Consider the following 9,500-nt stretch of genomic DNA (forward strand, 5'->3'; position numbering starts at 1 on the left):
TGTATCCGTAAATTGACCAGTAAAATGACTAATATCTGTGTCTATGGAACACGTAAATCGTTAAGTAGCATTTGTACAGGGCGTCGGGCCCTTTTGTGACCAGTCCATTCCGTCGTACCTATTTATGTGATTGTCCATACTGCTCACACATATGCGGTATTAGGTTATCGAAATGTAAACAAACTATAGTGCTGTACTGTTCTTACATTCACGTTATGGCAGTCATTTTTTAAGTTATATACCTGTAACTTTACTTGTATTTTTACAGTATCTTTACGTTAATATGACCGCCTTTTCACTAGTATTATGACCGTTTTTTTACTTGGATTATACCGCTATATAAATAAAACATTTCTTTAATTCAAATCCATTAACATTGCTTTTATTCAACATTTTTATAATATATTAGATTATTTATAATAGTTGTAAATTATTAACTATAAGTCTTAAGGAAGGAATAGCTTTTCAGTCTTGTTGGTGAGCCATAAATACAAATTTTATTGTATGCGATTGTATGCATACAAAGTCAAGGGAAACTTAAATAAATAAATTAATGATATAGAAAACAAAAGAGAAGAACTAACAGAACTATTAGTTTCAGTAAACCATCAAATCGCGAGTAGGCAATTCACAATTTGAGTAAGTTGACTTGTAAATCGCCAATTTTAATACTATGCCTTTTTTATTATAGTACAGGAAGCTGCAATTGAGGTTCGAAAGTTACAATTGAAGTTCAAAAATTTCAATTTAAGTTCAGAAAATTGAAATTCAAGTTTAGAATTTCTATTTGTAGTTCAGAAAGTTAAAAATTGAAGTTCAGAATTTGTTTGTAGTTCAGAAAATTATAATTGAACCTAAATTGTAATTTTCTGAACTTCAGTTGTAATTTGCTGAACTGCAGTTGAAATTCCTGAGCTTCAATTATAATTACTGAAATTCTATTGAAAATTGTGAACTTCAATTGTAATTTTTTGATCTTAAATTCAAATTCCTGGGCTTTCAGAACTTCAATTGCAACTTTCAAAATTTTTTTACATAAAATGAACAATTTAACATTTTTTCTGACAGTTAAAGTGGTGAATTGCCTACCAGAGGTTTGAGACCACTTGCATTCATGTTGGCGCTTCTCTATATCATTAATATAACAATATCTTTTTAATAATTTCATTAATAGACAAATATAAATTTTTTCCCTTTACATTTTAGAACTGTGTACAAAAATATGTAATTTTACATATCGCAACCTAAACCAAAAAGTATTGCAACTTATAATCAGTAGAGTTGGGTCGTTTCGTTCTGAACTAGGTCAATTGGCCGGGTCTCTCAAATGAACAAGTGAACTAGATCTTCGATTTCGGTTCTATTTGTTCTTTTAGTTCGTTTAATCTAATGTTATTCCTTCTCTCTTCTCGTTCGCGAACATTGTAAATTCATACATACATACGTGGATATTCACAGTGAGCACGAATGTCGATGATGCCACTTACACTAAAGATATGTGTGGTCATTTTTGTGTGTGGCACTGCTACAACAATATATGTATGGGCTATTTATGAAAAACATCTTTTGTAAGAAACTAATTATTACATTTATTAAACTTGAAAAGTTCATATTTACAATTTGTGTCTGTACTCTTTCAATTTCCTGGATCTTCCGAAATTTGTAACTTTTTTTGAAGTTAATTATACATATATATCGTTAGCTTAATGTGAAAATGTGCTGAGTCAACTTTTACGAATTTTACAGGAGACGAAAAAAAAATGAATAACTTTCGAAATAACCTTCTTTTTACAAAACTGTGAATGAGCATACCTTATTGCAATGCTTTTGAGTGTAGAAGCTTTGAAAAGGATAAATAAAAATCATGTATGCCAACCCAGCAGATATTTTATGCCTTAGCACAATTTCCGCACTCATAACAAATTTTTCTCCTGTCTTAGCACTTTTTACTCAATATGTTTTCCAATCACTCCTCACCTTTAATGATTGAAATAAAACACTAAAACTATATATTTCACAAAAAATACTATTTATTTGTCAAACTTTTTCTAACGGTTCTGATCTGGACTCTTTTGCCGGATGATGCGCAGACAATAATTTATATTTAAATTCAAACAAATGCTGTGTTGTGTCTTATTCCAAAGTCTTTTTGCCATACACTTTATCTACAAACTAAATGCTAAATCTCTTAATGGTTGTCAAGAGAATAAAGACTTCAGTGTAATTTTTAACTCCAACACTCTTTTTCTAGTACCATTGACTTCGTTGTTTCAATGGTTGGGTTCAGTAGACGTAACACCAGTGACTTAAGGACCCTATGACGTTGAAGGCACTTAATATATCCTTGGTCAGAAGTCGTCTTGAATATTGCTCAATAATATGGAATCCTTTCTATGAATATAACTCCTATAAAATTGAGAGTTCAAAAATTTTTTACAAAAATTGCTTTACGTATGCTTCATTGGCCAGACGGCCTCCCATCATATACCAGCAGGTACAAATTGCTTGGTCTTCAGGCTTTGCATGGCAGAACATCTTGAATCTCACTAATGCTTGCCTATAATGTAATAAACGTTAGTACGAATTGCTCTGATTTATCTAATTTGTTCATTCCATATATTACAATGCATGATCTTCGGCATAATATATTATTTATCTAAATAACTAATAAAACGAATTATGCTATGAATGAACCTATAACTAGGAATATACATCTAGCAAATCGATTCAGTAGAGTTCTTAATTTTAATAACAGTTTTTATAAGTTTAAGCTTGAATTGTTTTCTATTTTTAACTAGTCTGTAACAAAGCATGTAGTTATCGACATATAAGAATTGAAGTGGATTATGGCCAGCGCAAAGCATTCATCAAAAAGGTATGTCTCAATTGGGTGAATCCAATTTCAAGAGGTTGTGTAGGCAACCTTCTCAAGGGGTTCCCAGCGCAATATATAGCTTCTCCAACCCAATTGCCAACCTCACCTACCCGTGGCGAATTCTGTTTCATTGACAGCCGAGGCTCTGGCGACTACAAGTTCCTCATAGCACTAGGGGGTGGGGAGGACGGGATGGCCTAGAAGGTTTAATGTGGTCATATAAATCATTCCCGAGATGGTCGGACTAGTACCTTAATAGTGCTTTGTTACCGGAACGTACCGGATCTATATGCGGCAAAGGACCATCAACATCGGCCCAAAGCCTTCGGGGACTGTCTTTATCGTTAATACAACAACAACAACAAAGCATGTACTTTTATACTGAATGAATTAAATAAGTAAATAAAATGCGCGCACAAAGAAATTACTAGTAATTCAGATTGATATTATTGACTGGTTTACTTAGCACATTTTTTTTGAACAGTTGACGACTTAGCATATTTACGCATCATAGCAAACAGCATGTCAAAATTAAAAATTAAAATGTTTTTTCTTGTGATCGATGTATTTTGAATTCAGTTTTAAAACTGCATTAAAATACAATTTTTCAAAAAAAGTGACTTAGTACATTTTCACATTAAGCTAACGATATATTAACTTATTTATTCATAACACATTTAAATATACCTACACAAAGCATTGCTGCATACACACCCCCCTCTATACTTGTTGGCTTTTTTCAGGGGTGCGAGCAGCAGTGAACAAATTTGCTTGAAAAAAAGAACAGATGAAGAAAAAGAACAACTTGTTCGTTCATCAGAAAAAGAACGATAATTTCGAATCTCTGAAATGAACGAAAAATCACAACTCTAATAATCAGAGAAGCTTTGTGTTGAATGTTGATTTATACCACAAAAACAACAAAATTCTTAACAAAACCAGGCTAAACGATAACGTTAACTACCAAAAAAACATAAGTTATTTTACGATGCTTTCATGGATCGATTTACACTTAAATACCGATTTAATTTTTTTTTTTAAGTTTTCACATTTTTTAGTTTAAAATGCGATATATACATTCAGTGGAATAATTTTAGATTGAGGGTACTTCATGCAATTTTCTTTCTTCGTGATTTTGCAATAATAAACGTACGTACTCATAGTAATATTTTGTTTTGAATTATGTGATTACAATATTTATAAGGACCATTTAGTTGATGGTATTGGTACTGTCAGTTAAATTCATCAGCAATTACTTATGTATATGCAAAATATTTTTTTGTTATACATCTCTTTTATAAATTTTGGTTAAAAATTATTGACAAATTCGTTGCAATTAAATTGCTTTAAAAATCTTTGCAAACTTTACGAGATTGTTGAATATTATTTTAATTAGAGTATTAAAAGCTTAGAATAGTAACGTAGGAAAAGACTTCGAATTATTTCAGTTAAGTTCATCACAAATATTTATATTCAAAATACCTTTTTGTTATACATCTAGTTTATAAACTTTGGTTAAAAATTATTGACAAATTCGTTGCAATTAATATTATTTTAATTAGAGCATAAAAGGCTTAGATTAGTAACGTAGGAAAAAACTTAGAATTAGATTCTTAGATACTTTTTAACCAAGATTATTTCAGTGTGTGTTGTTCATTTGTTGTACAAATTCGTTTCATATTAATTTTCAGGTCAAGAATACTCAAAGGTGTCGTGGCATCGTCTTGTTGGTCAATCGCGCGCCGCAATATCCAGTGATGGGAATTGACATTCATTATAAATTAGCGAAGGCACGGTCCTGCGCAAACACATCGCCAACCTGTGTTGGCGAAAGATATGCTGAACTGTAGAGGAAGAAACATTTTTAAAATTTACTAAAGTCAAAAATGATAGTTGTGCTAAAAAGGGGTAAAGTATTGTACGTTAAAGTATAGCAAAGTCTCAGCGTCATTGTCCTGAAATTGAGTTTGAATAGGTCTCATTCTTCATTATCAGAAACATTTACAAAGGTACCTCGTAAGATATTAAAAATCCTCAACGCTTTTCGCAATAACTTCAAAAAAATTCACATTCAAACCGGTGTCATATCCCTACTTCTGTTTAAATTGTACTTATCAATAGCTATCTTCACCACCAGAAGGAGTCACTATTGCTTCCTACACCATATGGTCGCCAAGCCTAAGGATTACCCACTGGAAGAAGCTACAGGCCTGCTAAAATACTGCCCTTAGAACCGCCACGGGTTGTCTCCTTATGTCCCCAGAACACCATCTACATAATGAGGCGAAAATACTCCCAATAAGTGAAAGAAATGAAATGCTAACAGAACAGTTTCTGTTGAATACCCAGGAACCAGGGCATCTCAACAGACATCTAATTGATGAGCCAACACCGCCCAGGGTCTTAAGGAGTCACCCCCGTAAGCACTATGAGGAAATACGGCACCTGAGAACACAGCCGCATGAAGCCAAAACAAATAAGCAGGTCCTTGGTGAACTCCATAAACAGGCGTCGGACCTCTATGTCATGAATTGCCCGGTGAATTCAGTACTCAAAGAACAATACCCTAAAATTGCAGAACAGGAACGCACGCTCGCTAAGGAAATGCGAGTCACTCTAGTCCAACTTCGATCTGGATACTGTAACAGGTTAAACTCTTACCTATCCAGAATCAACCCCGACATACAAAATGTCCCTGCTTGCAATGTGTCCCCACATGACACCAACCATCTCTTCAATTGTAATGTGGAACCAACTCCTCTAACACCCCCCTCTTTATGATCCACCCCTGTTGAAACAGCAAGTTTACTCGGACTCCCGTTGGAGGACATTGATGACAATTTGTGATTGGTAAGACCTATTGGATGGGGCGAAGCACTGCTACAACAACAACATCAGAAGACACTCGAAGACGGTGCCTCAAAACTAACAACCAAAAGCAATAATTATCATTTCACATACACAAATTTTATAGTTTTTTCTTCTGTAGTTGGACACAATCTTTTCATAATATTACTTAACAATTTAAGATTCGACATTTTTTTCCAGTTGTATTTTGACTTACCAGCAACAATAGAATCATGTTTAATTGTACGCTGCACAATCATTGTACCATCATGTAACGAAGCTCACTTTCTTCCAAAAATTTTCCGGCATTGCCACGTAAAATCAATGTACATGTTCTAGCATTAACGCAACCTTTAAATAATTATAAACTATAAAAATAAAATTAATGTCAAACCCACTATCAAACCTTGGAAAATGCTCACCACCAACTTGACGTTCTTTAAAGTAATCACATTGACCCAAAACACTTGAATTAATATCATTAGCTGTAGTCATAACGGCACCACCACAAGCTTTCATTGTACGTTTCAAATCTTCTTCTGGTACTCTAACAGAACATTTCACGATCTGCAAAATACTGTGTAGCAACATCAACAATTGGTAGTTTGGATAACACAATATTGGCGTCGTACTTGGCTAGTTTATTGTACAGAATACGCCATTCAGCATCAACAATTTTCTGATACTCTTGAACATTATCAATACGTACTTCAGCATTGTCACGCTCAGCCTTGAATTCCAAATCTATATTTAAAATTGCGATTTTATATTTTTTGTATGACGTTGGATCCACCAAAGAAAAGTACAGCGTACACAACCATTTTAGAAAAGAAATCTTTTTGTTGATGAATAAGTTTGGAGGACATTGCTGTGGCAGCGCATTTTTCCAATAAAGCACGTTGTTGATCCTTTGATTGGCGCTTCGACATGTTCAGCCATGTCATATATTTGTCATACATAATTGTAATGCTTTGCGTATAGCTTTAATGATGATACGTGCATGCACGCCTTCCTCAACATATGGCTTAACTTGTTTTAAGATTTCACATGCTTAAAGTACTACTGAAGTGGTGCCATCGTCGACCTGATAAGAGAAACATTTTTATTCTACACATTCTAATATAACAAAAAACTTACCTCAGCATTTTGAGATTTGGCGATGTCGACTAGAGTTTCACGGCTGGATGCACAATATCCATAATGGTTGCCCCATCATTTGAAATTATGGCCCTACCACTGGAATCAACAATATGTTTGTCCATACTGTGTGAACCCAATGTAGTGCGTACAGCATCCCCCATTGAATGCGAGGCATTGATGTTAGATATGAGTTGAGGTTCTACCTTGAGAGCTATCGGTACCCAAATATTTTTTATACACTCATGTACCCAATACAAGTTCAGCACGTTCATATTTATCGACACGCTGTCCGGTGTGGCCCAAATCTTGGAAATATTCAGTTGGCACTGTTGAGAAAAAATATGTATCAATGAACACAAGTAAAAGTGAAAGATTTTGTTTACCATCTGTTGTTACTTTACACATTAGACATTGGAAACGACGACCAGCATCTACAAATTGCATTTTAGCCTTGCAAACAATTACATCTAATAGGACCCATTTCACCAAAATTTACAATGGGTGGCTCATATTCACCCTCAACCGCGCGTGCCATTGGTGAGAAGGTAAGTGTAAAGGACAAAGCTGTTGTTTTTAATAAATCAGCTGTTGCAGGTATGCAATAAAAAAAGGTCTGCAAACGAGAAAGATCAATGTAATTGCCAAACAAAAAATTAATTTCGAATATCAATACCTAATGTAACGTGGTGAGGAGTTACCCTGATCTTGTACCACATATTTTGTGGTCACCAATGGTTGTAATAAAGCCTGTTCATTAGTAATAAAAGCACCACCAGCGCTATTTTGATTTTCAACGATAACGCTTATCGGATTAGGCATCTGATCGGGATCTAAACGGCGTTGGGCTACTGTTGCGGCTGTTGATATATACTAGTACCAGGTGCAGATGGTTGCTAAAGAAAATAATACAAAAATAATCATCAGTAATATTTGAAATATATTAGTTGTATTAGCATACATTATAACCATGACGTCCGGGTATTGAGGGTTGACCCGGTATGGGTGGCTGACTGGGCATTGGCGCCTGCCCGGGTTGTGTTGGTGGCATTATTTGACCCATGTAACCACCTGGTGCACTTGGTTGTTGTAGAGGATAGCCTGGATGTTGAGGTTGTGGAGGGCAACCAGGTGGACCAGGTTGTGGTGGATAGCCCGACTGTTGTGGCATTGGCAGATAGCTTGTTGCTGCTGCTGTCGCGGCATTGCATAAAAAATTGCTTTTCGTTTGAACTCCGGAAATAACTTTCACAACAGTGGACTTACCGTGTCCAATCCTGCCAATATTGATTGTTGCCCGACGCGAAGTTACCCCAGGTGGTAATGGGGACAAATTTTGATATCCTGTAAATAATAGTTTTTTATTAATTCAAATTATATTAAAGCAAATCCTACAATATATAACAGATTCAACGATGCAGATTTTGTAGCACGAGTAATGAAAATGAATGTGTAGCGATATGGGAAAATGATGTTAGATTTCCCAGAAAATGGCTTTTCCCATATCCCACTAAAACTTACTTGATTTTGGTTCCTTTGTGGAAAATATAAATGTATTATTAATATAAAATGCAAATACCGTAGCGCACACAACACTTAATTTTAATTTAGTTTTTATTATATCCGAAATTATTTGTAAATCAATTTTTATTACTCTGCTGTTGCTGCGCTTGTCATAGATGAATGGATTTGCAACCATTGTAAATTTTACCAAGTAGCGCAACTAACAGCTGATCGCTGAAAATTCGCACATTCACACGCACAGTTCTCGACTCAATTTCGAACAAAAACTTTGGATTATTTAACTCAAATTTTAAAGTGAGATAATCCTTACGAATTTATGTATATAGAATATATAAGGCGTTTTTGTTGTTATTAAAACAATAGTTTTTTTTTTATTAAAGCTTTTATCATCCTTTTTTTTAACTTTGAAAAAACTCCGAACACCATTCCTTCATTATATGACATTCGACTGCCTAGTCCACTGCCTTCCACTCTATTCGCAACATAACCTCTAATTAAGCTGCCAAACTATATAGTAAACAATGTTTGCAACTCTTTGTTTCGAGAGAGCGCTGTCAAAATGCACATTTTTTATAACATTTATCAATGATGCCACTCTAAACAAAAATGAATAGATCTGAAAATAGGGATTTTTGACATACATTTCGGTGATTATAGTTTCAATCATTTAATAAAATAATAGTCGTAAAATATTTATTTGCTTAAAGTTATTTTACAATAATACGACTAGTTAGAGTTAAATATAAACAAATCGAAGTAAAATTTACATTTCGATTAAATTAATTAGTCAAATATTGTAACGCATTTAACTCGCAGTGAAAACCATATATTCTTTTGAAATTTCAGTAAATCGGACCTATGATATAATAGTTAACATTATTTAATGGATAGGGCTTATTGTGCATGTCTGGCGTTCCAGGTTCTGTGATCAAAATGGACTGGTTGCATCGGGAGTTCATATTTACAAAACCTATTTTTAGTGATAACTTTTGAATGGGAAATAATATTTACCCTCCGCCTTCGAACTAATAATATTTACACTAAAACAAGTATTTTTATCCTTTTTTCCATAATTTTTGAACGCTATTCTCCAGTTGTAGGTCAAACTAAAGTTTAC

General features: G+C 34.1%; 1 pseudogene; it reads right to left on the reverse strand.

Annotated features, from left to right (window-relative positions):
• Positions 1-457: 457 nt before the first annotated feature.
• LOC137244450 (T-complex protein 1 subunit eta-like) lies at positions 458-8,532 on the reverse strand (annotated as a pseudogene).
• Between the last annotated feature and the right edge of the window lie 968 nt (positions 8,533-9,500).

This window comes from Eurosta solidaginis, chromosome 3, assembly GCF_040869045.1.
Source record: "Eurosta solidaginis isolate ZX-2024a chromosome 3, ASM4086904v1, whole genome shotgun sequence".
NCBI classification, from domain to species: Eukaryota; Metazoa; Arthropoda; class Insecta; order Diptera; family Tephritidae; genus Eurosta; species Eurosta solidaginis.